The 16734-nt window shown below is 37.5% G+C and overlaps 2 long non-coding RNA genes across 3 annotated transcripts; one reads left to right on the forward strand and one right to left on the reverse strand.

Moving 5' to 3' along the window:
• Positions 1-5085: 5085 nt before the first annotated feature.
• Positions 5086-13284, reverse strand: LOC131494919 (uncharacterized). Of its 2 annotated transcripts, XR_009253645.1 has the most exons (4): positions 12927-13284; positions 9886-10010; positions 8381-8457; positions 5086-5703 (listed from the first exon to the last, which is right to left on the reverse strand). It is a non-coding gene; the product is annotated as an uncharacterized LOC131494919 (long non-coding RNA). The 2 variants fall into 2 exon arrangements; XR_009253644.1 differs by lacking the exon at positions 12927-13284 and having other exon boundaries at positions 9886-10480.
• On the forward strand, positions 13264-15648 carry LOC131494918 (uncharacterized). The gene is made up of 3 exons (XR_009253643.1): positions 13264-13465; positions 13972-14115; positions 15433-15648. It is a non-coding gene; the product is annotated as an uncharacterized LOC131494918 (long non-coding RNA).
• The last annotated feature ends 1086 nt before the right edge of the window (positions 15649-16734 follow it).

Consider the following 16734-nt stretch of genomic DNA (forward strand, 5'->3'; position numbering starts at 1 on the left):
GTCATGGTCAAAGTGGCATCAGTGAGGAAGTGTTGGGAGAGGAGGCAGGGCAGTCAGAAAACAAAAACTCATCTTCTTACTCTCTCAAACTATTTTTAATGGTAATAATTATTTATTCTGAATCTCACAAAAGAAGGCCATGAAATTTATACTTGCTTTATCAAACTGGGGAATGGAAATCATTTTACTTCTCTGTGCTGCAATTTTTTTCATCTGCAGAGCAGGGAAAATAATCTTGCCTATAAGGACTGAGTAAGATCTTCCCTACTAACATACTGAGGACGTATCTGGCACATAGTAATCACTCAAAAGAAGTAGTTTTATCATTGTCAGTATTGTTAGTATTGGTATCTTTTAAATTTTAACTACCTTGAGCGTATCTCTGAGCCTCAGTTTCTCACCTGTGTGTAATTTGTGCACAACCTTTCATATTCCTTCCAGATATTAACTTCTAAGATTTAAAGTCTCTCAATATTTATATATTTCAAATTATCCCAGAATTAAATAAGAATCTCAGGCTCCTAATATTTTCTTCCACCACAGATTGTATATTTATATGACAATTTTATGTGTATATTTCTATGAATGAGTGTGTGGTGTGGAATAGAATAGTTTGACCCCACTAAAACTTATTTTTTACAACATTCTAAAGCAACAATCCAAACCTTTGGAATACTAAAAATATTTTTGTTTGGTTTTAATCTGATAGTCCATTGTTTGAAAGAAATCACTTTCAGAGAAAATTTAAATAAGATGTGCTCTCACCAATAGTTATTGCCTTCCTGAGATATTTTGAAATTCTAACTTTTTTATGGTTCTTTAAAGTAAATAACACTAAATTTAACCCAAAATCCAATATGTTGATATGAAAAAGTAATTTTTGATATACCATCACTTTTCTCTTGTTCTTAAAATAAGGTATTTTCAGCTTATCTATTTTCAAATAGTTCCTAAATAATAGTTTGCTTTGGATGATTGACTATAGGAATTTTGCCCATACAATACCTCCAAAGCATGACATTTTAAATCACATACTCCTTTCACTCGTGATATTTAAAGTGAATTTCATAGCGTTACACATTTTATCACTTGAAGATGGAATAAGATATTTACATGGGTTCCATCTCTACCTCCACAATTGAAAAAGTATGGCCAAGTCTTATTAAAAGCATGCATGCTTGGCTATTGAAGCTGAAAAGCAATACAGAAGAATGGTCTTAAATATACACGTTCAAGGGCGCACGCATGGAAATCAAGTCCCAGTGATGTAGGATGGCATACAGATCTTCCTTCTATGTGACCTTTCAGAGATCTCTGGGAGAACGTATTCAGTCAACTCCCCACTCCTGCACGGTACCACCCTCTTGCTTCCACCTCCCTGCCTCCCTGCCTTCTCAGTCACCTTTACTGGCCTCTCTTCCTTCAGCTTTTCCAGAAGCCTGCCAGTGAGCCCCCAAGTTTAGTCCTTGCCCCTTCTTTCATTCTAAATATTCTCTAGGCCCCCTCAAACGCTGGCCTGGCTTCCACCACCACTTCTGCGGTAACGAACTCCAAAACAGCATCTCTTGTCCATGCATCTGTCATGAGCGTCAGCTCTGTACAACCCATGCCCTACTAGACATTTCAATGAATGCAGCCCCCAGGCGAGCCAAGTTCCACACGTCTGAAACCACCTCGGTGTCTTTCCCTCAAGGTTACATGCTGGTATTATATGGCCCATCTTGTTAATGACGCTAAATTTCTTTGTCCTCAGTTTCCTCGTTTTAACAATTAAAAATCTGAATTTAGTATCCTGTAAACCTGTGAATCTTTGAGACAAGAATGAGAAGATAAAGCATCCATGGGAAATGCGGCACATCAACAAGCTGACGAATGAAATAGAAGATATCTAAAAGAAACACTCAGGGTGCTGGGTGGCTCAGTCAGTTAAGCGTCTGACTTCGGTTCGGGTCATGATTTCCCAGTTCATGGGTTCAAGCCCTATGTCCGGCTTTGTGCTGACAGCTTGGACCCTGGAGCCTGCTTCAGATTCTGTCTCCCTCTTACTCTGCCCCTCCCCTGCTGTGCTCTGTGTGTGTGTGTGTGTGTGTGTCTCTAAAAAATAAATAAACATTAAATTAAAAAAAATAATGGCTTTTGGGGAAAAAATAGAAGAAAAATAAAATAAAAGTACTCAAATCTCTATCAATTGAAAAGTATTACATGATTTAAACTTAGAAGAGCAATAGAATGGAGAAAAGAGAGGCAGAAATCTACAAGATGCATGCAAGAAAGCGTCAGGTAGCTTAGACTGTATAGAATAGAGGTGGCATGTTGGGAGGATTTAGGAAATAAATATCAGTTATGTGGGGCCAGGCTGGGAAAGGCCTTGAAAACTGCAGACGAGCTTGGCCTTAATGTGATTGGCAGCCAAGCAACATTAGTGTATTGTGAGGAATCACTATGAGAAGGGGTGACTGGATAGCAGGCTGTAAGATGGCCGAGAAGGGAAGAAAACGGACAGGACACTTGGTAAGAGGTTAGCGGCCTGTGCAGGCTTGAATCCCAGGTCAGCCACCTGACGCCACGTATGCCCTCTCAGCCTCAATTCCTTCTCTGTGAAACGGAGTGTAGTGACGAGGTGGAGGGAAGGCCGTGGAAGTAACTGTCAGCTCCTGTTGTGGTTTTAAAGGCATAAAGTATGTGATACAGTCATGAACAAGGTGGCAATGTGGCTGAGCGGAGGTCGCATCTGAGAGGTGCTTTGCAGGGGACAATATCAAGCCTGAATGCAAGAGGAAGAAATGGAAAATGTAAATCTCATGCTAGTAGCAGGGAAACTTAAAAGAATTACTGAACTTTAGCGAAAATCTGGATCAATTGGGAAGGGAATTTTGCCTGATGGAAAGAGTGCATGGTCACACTACCAGTCACCTTAGTTGGCTAAGTCATTGGATCATGGGTCATTTTATCACGTTTTGCAAACAGAGATATTTGGGAGAATAGAAGCCACTCATACAATCCTAAAATGAGAGAATAATGGTAGTTCCAGCTAGAAAATGATGAACAAGTTAATTTTTTACAAGTTTACTTGTAAGTTGGCATTTAGTATTTTATTGATTTTGCATATGGCCTCGGCTACATCATGTCAAAAACTCGGCACTTGACCCATTCCAGATAAATTCCTAAGGCCTTTCAGCTTTTGAAAACAAAGGGTAACATAATCTTAGGACAAACTTCATCAGGCACCAAATTATGCCTAAATAAAGAGGAACTAATTTGCACTGCAGGGTGGTAGTGAGGGTAGGGGTGTCTCTTTAACTGGTATTCCCTAGGTACAGAAAGGGACACCTGAATGCATTGCATTTGGGGGATTTGATGTTCAGAGTAAAACACGACCACAGAGTTTTCTAGAACTGTGATTTATCCACACACAATCAAGCATAGATTTCAGTGCAAAAGGGACTCACATAAAAGCAGTGTATAATGACACCAAAAATTGAACTCTGCATTGGGAATTGCTTTCTATATAAGAGAGACAAAACAGGAAAAATATTTGATGTATTTACTATCAACACTGCAGTAATAAAACTTCTCTGTGTTTTATAAAATCCATCTCTAAATGATGCATGCAGTATCTTTTAGATGTAAAATTGTATGTGATTCCAACATATTCAACCTCTCAATTAATATCAGGGTTTGTGAAGTCCTTATTCTAAATAGAGTGCTGCACTGGACACAGGAATACATCACTGAGCAAGAAAGGTACGAGTTCTGCCCTCAGAGCACTTACATACAATACCACTTGTGAGAGTTTTCAAGTTCAGACAACTTAAGTAGCACCAAAGGCTTTCCTTATAAGACAGCGGTAAACTCAAGATCAGAACCCACATCACCTACAGTTGAACATTCTATCAAACATATCATGGCCGTCTGACATGAAAACCAGCTGCACACCAGTCAATCCCCGGCCTCTGCAATCTGTCACCTGGTCCACCGCATCCCACCTCCAAGTCCTTCTACCCATGCTCTTCACATTTGTACCACCATCATCCAGTCCTTCTCGCCATATGTGTCTACCCCACTACGAGAGCGTCTTCACTGAGTGTTTGACATCTATTCCACCCACACCCACAGATACATTTCTCTATATAGAACCCGAGTGACCTTTCCAGACAGCATATTCTGATTATGTCACACACCCGTTTCTCATTCCCATGACCGAACCACTGCAATGCCTACAGTTTGCTCAGGCGACAGAGACCAAACTTTGTCATATGTTCTACAGGGTATTCTACATCTCCCAGTTTGTCTCACATCTTGTTTCCTCCCTCAGGTCACACTCCAGCCACACTGGGTTTCTAGCATTTTCTCAGCACACCACGTTCTCTTCCATCAGAGGTTGTACACATCGTACACGTGCTTTAATCTCTGTGAGAAGCAATTCTTCCATTTTCTCCTTCACCTTGTAAACTCGTCTTTCCTTTCCTAGATAGTAGCCCAATCATTACTTGCTTAGCGAGTCTCCCCTGATATCCTAGACAAAGTCAAATCTCAGAACACTCATTTGTCATAGTTTCAATTTTACACATGTATGTGTGATTACTAATATCCATTGCCCTTACAGGCTTTAGGGTGTTTGAACGGAGCTATACCCCAGGTAGCTAGAAAGTTGCCTGACATATAATAGGAATTCAAAGATTTGATTCAAACAGAAGACACCGTCTCTGTTTTTCCTCACTATTACATCCCAGTGCCCAACACTCAGTATAAGATTGCTATTTGCTAAGTAAATAACTAAACTGACAAATATTTATTAAGATTTAGAAAGGCCAAACAAGAAAAGCATGTCTCTGTCATGCTACTATATCATGTCAATATACATTGATAGAAAATATCTACAACATAGTTTTATATGAAAATAAAAGCATTTTAGATATATATATATATATATATATATATATATATATATCTAAATATGCCATGAACCATAAATATGGCATAAATATGGCATCTATATATCTAGATATGGCATGAACCCATTATCTTTTAGAGCTCCATGTAGGGGTGCGTGAGATTAGAAACTTCAGAAAGACATACGGCATCTCAGAGGGGACAAGGAGGCAGTTTTTATTTTTCATTTTGTCTCTTTCTGGCATTGTCTGAAATCTTAAAAATTGTCATGGGTTCGCTTTACATTCAGATGAAATAGTAACTATACCTAGTTTTATAAGCGAAAAAGAAAGAAATTTAGAAGACAACAGAACACAAAAATATTTTCAGACATAATTATGCACTCAATAGCTTTGCCACTTGGCAGCTTGTCAGAAGAAACTACTTGCAGATAGTCTTCGGCATTCAAAAACGAACTCAGAAGCAGCAATGAGCAAAATTGCTGATTATTTCTAAATGCAAACATATCCTATGAAAACATATGAAGAAATTTAGACAATTCCAATGTAGAAATGACAGGATGAAGGAAAAGAAGAGGTTGCTAATGTTAAGTTTTTGTTTGAAAGGACTTCTGGTAGACTTTAACCTTAGAGGAGAAATACATTTTTTGTGTGTATCCTAAAAATGTATAAGTAACACTATCGTATGTGCCTCTCAAGATGTGGTCTGAGGACTTGTGAGGGTCCCTGGGATCATTTCAGGGCGTCTGCACTGTCCAACTTTTTCCAAGCACGCATCTGCATGAGGCTTGATGGCATTCATATTCACCAACTGAAACGACATATCGGAACAGAATAAGTGCGGAAGCAGATCCAAGAATCCACCTCTCTTCTTTGGACACAGATATTAAAGACGTGTCAAATGTAGAACAATGCTCCTCTTCTCACTAACTGTTTTCGCTCAGGAAAATACATTTTTTCAAAAAACGCCATTACTTATGCTAACATATAGTAGGTTAAATTTTGTTTTTAACCAATAAGTAGTTCACATTTTTGCATATAGTAAATATTGAAAGATATAACCCACATAACCAAGAGGTCTTTGGAGTCCTAAATATATATTAAGAACGTAAAGGGTTTCCAAAACCAAAGTATTTGAGAACTGCTACACTGATATAATTGCTATATAACGTGTAATTTCCAATAAGCTAAGGGAAAAAAAGGAAAAAATTCGATCAGGACTTTTTTTTTTAATGTTTATTTATTTTTGATAGAAAGAGACAGAGCTTGAGCAGGGGAGGGGGCAGAGAGAGAGGGAGACACAGAATTGGAAGCAGGCTCCAGGCTCTGAGCTGTGAGCACAGAGCCCACACGGAGCTCAAACTCACGAAATGTGAGATCATGACCTGAGCCGAAGTTGGATGCTTAACTGACTGAACCACCCAAGTGCCCCAGGGCTTTTTGTTTTTTAATGACCAGATTCTCACTAGTTAATTAACACATCCAGCACTTCACATATTTATCATTTCTTTTTAGTGAGAACATTTAAGCTCTACTCTCTTAGCAAATTTTAATTATACAATACATTATTATCAACTATAGTCATCGTGTTTTACATTAGATCCTCAAACCTTATTCACTTTATAGCTGAAAATTTGTTCAATCAATTCTTTAGAACGAGAAAAGGGTAAAAAAATAACCCTTAAAAAAGCATAGTGAGTGGAAAACACAAAATAAAATGGCAAAAATAAGTCCAAATATATTAATAGAAATAAATATAAAAGGGTTAAATTCACCTATCAAAATATAATGTTTATTAGAGTTCCACAAAAATAAAATGACACAGAAAAAGTTAAAATAAAGGCAGATAATCACCTGAAGAAAGTCTAGGTTGACAAAACAAAATTTAAGCAAAAAAGCAAGAAAAAGGGGCAGAAGGAGCACTTCATGTTGAGAAAAAGAAAGTTCACCAAAAATATATAACGATTATGAATTTGACTATAATTTACAACATACCTCATGATAAGTAGAACAAAAAATAAAAGAATCACAAGAAGAAATTTATACCATAGTGATACTCGGAAAGTTTAAGCGTAATTTTCAAACCAATACATCAAGAAGACAACATTGACAGAGATTTGAATAACAACTTTAACAAGAAAATAGATCCAGAAATAGATCAGTTCCAAAAAATTAATACCATATGCACTCAGCCATCGTAAAGTTGATATCATATACACTGTCTCTAACCATAATGCAGTAAAACTGGGAATAAGATCCTGAATTGCACCTTTCCCACTCTTCCAAAAAAAACTGTATGAAAAATTTTTTAAAACTTCGAAATAATTCATTAGTAACAAAAAGTATGTAATTATTAGAACACAAAAATACATAGTAAACTTATGTAATATGAATATAGAAATATTTAGAAGTAAATTTCTATTTTAAACTCCTGTATTAGAATATAATAATAATTAAAAATATATGAGTTAAACAGTCAACTCAAGGAAGTAGAAAATAACAGTGAAACAAACTCAAAGAAAAAGAAAGAAGTAAGCATAGATTAAAGAAAACTTTGATGAAATAGAAAACATACAAACATGCACACATATGTACACAAAACAGTGGATATCAGCAGCGTAACAGATAGGTCAATATTTGATAAAATAAAACAGACAAACTTCTGGGAAGACTCATTCATGAAAATAATAACAATAGGAATTGTTAAGACTATTAACAGACTTAATACTTTTACTCAAAGGGGAATAGTCTGGACTAATAGTGGATAACATGTCAGTAAATAGAAACCCAGCTAAAATGGACAATTTTCTTAGAAATTAAATTTTTGAAAATCTAGACATAGTCAAAATAAATAAATAAATAAATAAATAAATAAATAAATAAAACCTGCAAATAGCTGAATAAGCATTAAAGAAAACTCTCTCTCCAAGACAGTCACAATGCTAAGTATTTTTTTTTTTACTAAATCTGAGAGTAATCCAAAATTCTTAACTTACACAAAATGTTCCAGAGAATGGAAATAGAGGAAAGGAATAGAAGAAGAAAAAAAGAATTTTATGAACCCCATCCAGCAGTGTTTCAAAACCTAAGATGTTGCAACAAAGTAGCAAGTATCCCAGGAATTCAAGAACGGTTTAACATTTGGTGATTTATTTGTGTTAATTGTCATATTACCATATGGAAAGTGGGGAAAGTCATTGAATTGAAAGTCATTCAATAAATTTAATTCATGATAAAAAATCTTAGGAAACATATTTTAGAAGGGAACTTCAATAGCCAAAAAAGAGGATTCATCTTATATCTGGCATCATGCTTAATGGGAAAAGTTTTGAAGCAGATATATTAAAGTCAGGCATAGGACCAGGATATCCACTGGTACTCCTAATATTCAACATTGCACCAGAGGTACCAGCCATTGTAATAAAATAGAATAAAAAATAAAGAAGTAGAAAAATTGTGAAGGAAAAGCCAACACTATCTTTACTCACATACAATGTGTTTGTGCAAAAGCCCAGAAGAATCTGCAGGCAATTTTTAAAATTAGTCTAGGAGTCCAGAAAGATTGCTAGAGGCAAACAAATGTACACAAATTAATAACATTTCTATATGCCAGCTATATCCAAATAAAAATATAATAACAATATTTCATTCAAAATAGCAATATAGGGGCTCCTGGGTGGTTCAGTTGGTTAAGCATCTGACTCTTGATTCCGGCTCAGGTTGTGATCTCATGGTTCATTAGATTGAGCCCCGCATTGGGCTCTGTGCCGACAGGGCAGAGCCTTCTTGGGATTCTCTCTCTCCCTTTCTCTCTCTCTCTGCCCCTCCCATGCTTGCTCACACACACATACACACACACACACACACACACACTCTCTCTCTCTCTCTCTCTCTCTCTCTCTCAAAATAAATAAAAATAAACTTTTAAAAAAGAGTTTATTTTTTTAAAAATAAAATAAATAGCAATATAATCTACAGAGCACCAAGAAAGCCAGAAATTACCTTTACATAATGAGTAGAACCCATGGAGTCAGATCAGTTTGGTTTCAATTCATCTCCTTCAATAAGTAGCCTCATGACTTTGGTCAAATGACTCAATCTCTCCAGACTGATTTTTCTCATTTGGAAAATGGGAACAATAATTGGCACTTTTCTCAGAGGGTTCATATGAAGATTAAATGAAATAATACATGCAAACTACTCAAAATGATATGTGGCTCAATTTGTGTGGTAGTGGTAGCAACACTTTTTTTAGTGTTTATTTATTTTTGAGAGAGACAGAGACAATGCGAGTGGGTTAGGGGCAGAGAGAGAGGGAGACACAGAATCCGAAGCAGGCTCCAGGCTCTGAGCCATCAGCACAGAGCCCCACGCAGGGCTCAAACTCACAGACCACGAGATCATGACCTGAGCCGAAGCCGGACCCTCAACCGACTGCGCCACCGAGGCGCCCCAAGCATTTGTAATAGACATATAGGCAAACCCTATTGAATTGGAATAGACTTGGAAAAATTTGGGTAGACAAGTCCATTATCTTGAAGATGTTTAATTTCCCCACTTTCTTCTATCAATTCATTTATAATCAAAATGCCAATAAGATTTTACAGAATTTGAAATACTAAATCTATTATTGTAAGGAAGAATAAAGGCATAAGAAAAACCAATATAATTTTGAAATATAACAAGAATACCAGGAATCAAAATATATTACAGAGTTATAGTAATAATAGACAGTACTAGTTAAGGGAAATGTCCGTGAAGATCAAAAACAATTTCTTGTGCATACATGAACTTGGAATGTGATAACATTGAAATAAGTGGGGAGTATTTTTTCAATAAATGGGACAACTGGTTTTCCTACGAAACATTACAAAAATAGATCTTTATTTCATATCATACACATTTCAAAATAAGAATAAATTATTTTTACATTTCTAAATGTTCACAAAATTCAACAACAGCATCTCCAGTGGTTACAGTCTACCAGACATACCTCAGACAGGAAGGGACGGACAGACCACGCAGCTCAGCTCCGTTCCCCAGAAATTTATTTTTCTTTCACCACTACTCTGCTAGCCTCGGTGGGGGAGGGGGAAAGGATGACGCTTCTCCTTTACACTGGCTCAAAAAAATACACAATATGATTTTCATGACTATCTATCTGTGTCATGACTAACGGGTTAAATAGTGGAGGAAACTGTCCAGGGAGACAGTAGGGAGAAAATGAAGCCGGTGCTGTGATCGAGCTGAGCCGTCAGGCTCCGGTCTCAGACGCCCTCATATTCCCACCTACTAAGCTGCCTACTGACACTTCTGCTTTCCCTCTGGTTCAGTGGGAAAAGGGGTCCTGCCACAGCGCAGTCCAACCCATCCGGTTGTGTTTAAGTCCTATCTCCTCCCACTTTCTTAAGGAACTTCAGAAAATTTAGCTTTTCTGTAGCTTGCTGTATCGGGCCAGGGTGGGGAGGGCCAGAGGTGGGGGTGAGGCTACTCTGTTCCTGATGAGATGGCAACACGTTAGCTCCTTCAACATGCACCACACATCCACAAGGAAATCTGGGAAGACGGGGCGAGGTTCTTGTTGCTACCTCATTTTCACTAAAAAAAAAAAAAAAAAAAAAAAAAAAAAAAGTGAATTGTGTTTTGTTTTGTTTTAACCTACATAAAGAGAATTTTTGCCAACTTATCCTTTACTGAATACTAAAAGCAGGATCATGCCAGAAGTACATGAATTTCAAACTGATCTGTAAATATTGCTATCATAATCATGTCCACTTGTAGGTATTAACTAACTGTAGCTGCTTCCTCGCCGCCCAGACGTTACAAACAAAAGTCTAGGGAGCCAGCGTGCCCTCCAGGGCTGTCCTGGCGAAGCACACAGCACGGCTTAATCTGAGTCACGGGCACTTTAAAAAAGAGCTTTCTCCCTTCTTTTCCCAAAGAGGAATCTAGTAGCATTTCTTACAGTTAATTATCTGTTCTCCTCTTTTTAATTGGAAAGAGGCTTTCAAGTGACTCATAACAAAAATTTGACCTCAGTAAAAACAGAAAGCTAGGGCAATTGTTCAACAGTGTGGTTTTTTGAACAGTTAATACTATTTTCATCCGTATAAAATTCCAACTCTGTCAAACAAGGAAGGTGATATAAGCCAAGAAATACATATCCTACCACTTTCACTTTTATGATTTTGGAAACCATTAAATAACTGAAGAAAAAAAAAGAAAAGATGAAATGCAGCCAAGTAAGAGAGAGAATGGGACTCTGTGTCTTTAAGCGAGGCAGAAAAATAAAACCCAATCATTCCAAATGTATTGCTTTAGTCATCTGGTTTCATTCTATTAATGACCTTTAACATCTGCAAAAATATTGTGAAAAGCTAATTTTGTTTGTACTGAGGTGGTGCAGAACAGTTTCTGGCTGTCACTCTAGGATATGCTATAAAATAAAATTGTCTTTCTGGGAGTCTGACAAAAACCTACTGTACGAATCCAGTTTATTTACAACATCTAGGAATGAAAAGAAAACAGAATTTTACAACATGCCAACATGCGAAAAATGAATAGTACTTACACATTTGTGTGTGTGTGTGTATTAGCAATACACATACTCCTATCTCCCAAGATTAAAGATTTTTTAATAACATTTTATGACACTCAACAAAAATTCTAAGCAGCAAACCTATTTCTCGATAAACGTTATGCTATTAAAATATGAGAAAGCGTTATTCAACATAATATGTTTTGATTTACTGCAGGAGCTCTTAGAAGGGCGAAATGGACTCATTTCCTCGGTTTGACAAGCCTTATGTTTCTATTACTTAAATAAGAATCTTTGTAAAGAGGTAGTGTCATCAGGGTTAATGTATTGACTTTATATCCTTAGAGGCCAAGGTTAAAAATATGCCAAAGAGCCATCAAAAAGAATAAATCTACTCATGCTGGCCTTGTCCTTACATCCTCATTCTCAACTACACTATCCAATCTTGTGAATGATTTGTGGACCCTGCCTAGAAGTGTCTGGGCGTCAAGAATGTAGAGCTTTCATGGTTCAGGAGTTTGATGAGCACAGTAGGCCCAGCTCAGGGACCATAGAATAGTGGATGTCAACGCTGGGAGAGGACTTGAAACCATGTAGCCAAGGCTCCAGCCTGATAATTAAGTCCTTCTGACCACATACATGCATGCCCTGAGGCCACACACACGGATGCTTGATAACTTCTAATACAAGGGAATTCACTACCTTTTAAGGCGGCATGCTATCTTGAGAAAGCTGTCAGAAAGTTTTCAAAACATTAAGCTGAGACATTTCTTCTGGAAGATCTCCCTTGGGACAACAGACAATCCCCTGCTTCATCATCATCATCCTTTGTATTTGAAAACAGGTCAAATTTGTCTGGTTCCATTAACATGTGGCCTATGGCCTCACTTAAGATCCACTCATTATCAGAGATTTTCAGCCAGTTACACATAGGTGAGTGTGGACTAAGAGATAAATAGATGGTAAGTGGACCTGCAGGTATAGACATCCTGAAAAATGATCACTGAGTCAGAAGACTATCACTTTCCTTGACTAGGGCATCAACCTCTTGGTAATATTCAGTACCAATTGGCAGATACGTCACAGCGTTTACCCCTACTGAGTCGACCAGCCAAAACCACTAAGCTTTTTACAATAAGTTCCTAAACTTATCTCCTGAATCTGCGATGACGATTTTCAGGACCTAGCTCAGAACTTCACATCATGTGTTTGAAATTTGATATTATTCAGTTGGACCGGTAATCCCAGGAGGTTGTAGCTTATACAAAACTGCAAGAAAAAATACCCAACCTTTCTGGCCATTTGATCCTCGACATCACCCAACACCCTGTCAAGAGCACCCAAGGATGGGGAAGGAACCCACACTTACCCAGTGGTAATTACATGAGAGTTTTCCCCCCTCCCCCGTTGTCTTTACCCTGTTTTATTTTGGCCTCCTAACTGTAGTCATAATATAGGAAGTTTCAAAGTTGCACTGAGTGGTGCCAAATAAATACCTGAAAGGTAGACTTCTCTGTATGGACAGGGAGAGGCAACGCCCTACAAGCAATCTTCAAGTCAGCTGACATGGTTTCTAGATGAATAAAGCGTTATTTTAACCTTTCCTTTCTGGTCACCTATTCTCACTCCCCTCAGTGATCATACCCCAACATTTTTGCAACAGCACAATGAATGGACTTGAGAGTGATGTATTTTCTTTTCATCTCCAAATATGTACAGTTTCATAATGGGCCATCTGTCATTTTGCTATTCCATGTAGACAACAATGCCCTAAAGTTTTGTTGTCATAGCAACCACACCAAAGTATCCAAAGCAAACTCTGTAGTCTTTCCTACTCTCGGATTCCACGCAACATAGGGAGGGGATGGGGGCTAAAATTTCGGAATATTTAAGTTCCTAGCATTTGTTACCTGTTCACAATTAATGCTCAACCTAGTGCACCTCAAACCTCAATGAACTAGATTATAACATTTTTTTTTTTTTTTTAAGGAGGAGCAAAACTGTCTTCTGTAAGCTGTGATTTATTTCATTTCAGGTTAGTTTTGTTAGAGACAAGTTAAGTCTTGGTTTGAATTCTGGAGAGATACATGTAGCAATCAAACCTTCCTTTTCACTTTGCTGAAGACCAATTTTAGAGGAGGCAAGAAAAAATTCAGCTCATTGTTCATATTCTTGTCTCCCATCTCATAGCATCCAGAGTGCCTGTGCCACATTATAGCAGGATAAAGGAACCGCGAGTGGATTCTGTGAAGAAGGGGGAGGGGGGGAGCACAGTTTTTAATCTTGATTTACTTTATTTCTTTTTTTCAGAGACCATCTTTTACTTATCTTTAACTTCTTTCCTGTCCCATAGGCATGGAAATGATTCATTTTCTTTCCCTTTCATTTGCAATCTTTAACAGCTTTCCCAGAAGGGGTGTCTGCATGGCACCGCGTGATACTGTTTCATAGGGAAATAAGTTGAATCTCCTTGCTCTTCTTTCTAATGTCTTTCAAGCATTTTTTAATCATTTTTTTTTCTTATTTCTTAAAAAAATTAAGAAACTGAAAGTCGCCCAAGTAGGAGGAGGAAAGGAAACAAGTTGTAAGGATATTACAGGCCATCGCAGAAATGTGGTCAAGGAATACAAGTAGGGGGGCTGTAGGAGTGAAGAGAAAGCCACTGATTGCAGAAAATACCTTAGGGTAAGCATTCATGCAACAAGATGGCGGGCACTGTCGTTGGCTATGGAAGGAACACAAAAATGGGTACAATACTATCCTGACTACTGAGGGTGTGGGAAGTGGACTCTTTCACAGGCAGGGATGAAATAGATACAACTATCTGATAGGGTAATTTGGCAGTATATATTTTTTGAAATGTAAATACTTTTATTTCATTTTTATTATACTTGCAATACATACTCATGATTTACAATGTTGAAAAAGAAAGAAAATATATTTAAAAAATATTCATAGTCTCACCACCTGAAGACAATCACTCTTAATTTTGGCATGCACTTTTCTAGATTTTCTCAGCTATATAATAACATAGCTGTTTTATATATATATTATATATATATATATAATATATATATATAACGTCTATTTAGATATAACATCTATGTAAAAGCTTATATATATTTATGTGTACATATAAATTGATATATATTCATATATATTTATAAATATTATATGTATGTGTGTGTATATATATATATAGCCAAAAACATGTTTTATATACATATATATATGTATATAAAATAAAATTCCGGATTGTCTCCCTTAATATGATGACACAATACTTTCTACATTAGCACAGATGTATAAACATCATTTTTAAAAATTGTGTGACTGTCTATAACGTGGTTATACCCTAATTAATATCCTCTAAACCAGATGCTAAACCTTAAAAAAAATGGTATCCACTAGCTTTTCCACTTTTGACTTCTTTTCTTAAAATATATTCACCAAGTGGAATTAAGATTTCCAGGACAAAGAAATTGTATCAAAATCAGTGGGTACCAATTTACATTTCATACCAGCTTTTCTTTTTTTTTTTTTTTTTTAATTTTTTTTTTCAACGTTTATTTATTTTTGGGACAGAGAGAGACAGAGCATGAACGGGGGAGGGACAGAGAGAGAGGGAGACACAGAATCTGAAACAGGCTCCAGGCTCTGAGCCATCAGCCCAGAGCCTGACGCGGGGCTCGAACTCACGGACCGTGAGATCGTGACCTGGCTGAAGTCGGACGCTTAACCGACTGCGCCACCCAGGCGCCCCGATACCAGCTTTTCATAATACTTTTTGGCATTCTGTTTTTCTTGCCCTGTGGCTGACGTATGATTTACTGAGTATTAGAACCACATGCCCAGGTAAATCCTTCCGGGGTCTTCTAGAGTCTGCATTTTTTTGTACTCTTTGTCTCAAGTCACATCTACCTTAATTTTATTCCTCCCTACCACCTTTCTCAATCAGTTCACTAAAAGAGTGAAATGCTCCCAATGTTTTTCACCTTCTAGGGACTTCATTAACATCTTGTGAATGTTCCTTCAAGTTTGATTGAACAAGGGCGATTTTCCTCCGCACAACTGATAGAGTTCGAATATGCTGGATCCGGTATTATTTTAGATTAATTTAATCTTCATGCTTTCAATGTTCAGCCCCTGATCTATTTCCTCTGATGGTCTGCTGTAACAATCCAGACTTCTTAATAAAGATGTATCCCCTGCAGTGAAGGCGTGCTTAATAAATAATAAAAATGATGTTGTCCTTTTCCAGATGAACATCCTTCTGCAGAACATGGAAATCCCACTCTATCTTAAGCTCATCTGAGTAATTAAGAAAATCCTCAGGTTCTGCTATGGTATCAAAAGTGTGCCGGAACATCTAGTTCTCCTGGATACTTTTCTGGATACTCCTGTGGTTTACTTTTCATGCACACCCTGTGAGTTTCATGCAATCCTCTACTGTTTTCTGACACCACAGCATACACAGTGAGGTCCAGCACCCAAGGTCCTTGGATCCCAGAGATGACTGTGGCTTTCCCCTCTTCTTGTGGCCAACTATCTGCCATAGAGAGTCCTCTTTGTGCTACTTGTGCTGTGAATGCTTCAAGAGTCACTTTACTAAAATAGACGGAAAAATATTCTCGGCCCAATAACATCACAGTCTGCAGCCTGAGGCACAAAATCATGTTGACATTTGCCTTCAGTATATTTTAGAGATTTTCTTGACACACTCCTATTATTTTTATAAGCTATTAAATGGAACTCATTTATCCCACGTCTTAGGTAGAAACCTTGGGGGTCTGGACTGAAGGATCATTTGAGAGAAAGCATACTTAAAAATCGCCTCCTTGACTTTCACCACCCATCGGTATATTCCTTGCCTTGAATCCCCTAGAATCCTCATAAGAATCAGTGCTTGAGTTGCTGATCCCACATCCCTCTAAATAAGCCTGGTAGTGTGTCTGATCCCATAACATGCACAGTTGGGGGTCTGCTTGTAGACACCCACTGCATAAAGCATTTATACATAAGGAACTCTGTGCAATCCAGAAATGAGATACTGAAAGCTAATTTGTATGGAATGCTTGAATGCTTCATCTGCACAAAGGGAAGACATGCAGCTTAGACGTGTTAGTCAACTTGTCCAAAGGGAATGACAAAACTAGGATTCAAACTGAGATCTGTTGACTCTGGAGGCTATGCTATTAACCTCCACACTGCTCTTGACATGCGCTAAAGAAGAATATTATGAGGAGTTCAAAAGAATGAGATATTGGTCATTCTCAGGGTAGTGGTCTATTGAGGAAGTTTAAC

The sequence above is a fragment of the Neofelis nebulosa genome, chromosome 14 (genome assembly GCF_028018385.1).
Source record: "Neofelis nebulosa isolate mNeoNeb1 chromosome 14, mNeoNeb1.pri, whole genome shotgun sequence".
NCBI classification, from domain to species: Eukaryota; Metazoa; Chordata; class Mammalia; order Carnivora; family Felidae; genus Neofelis; species Neofelis nebulosa.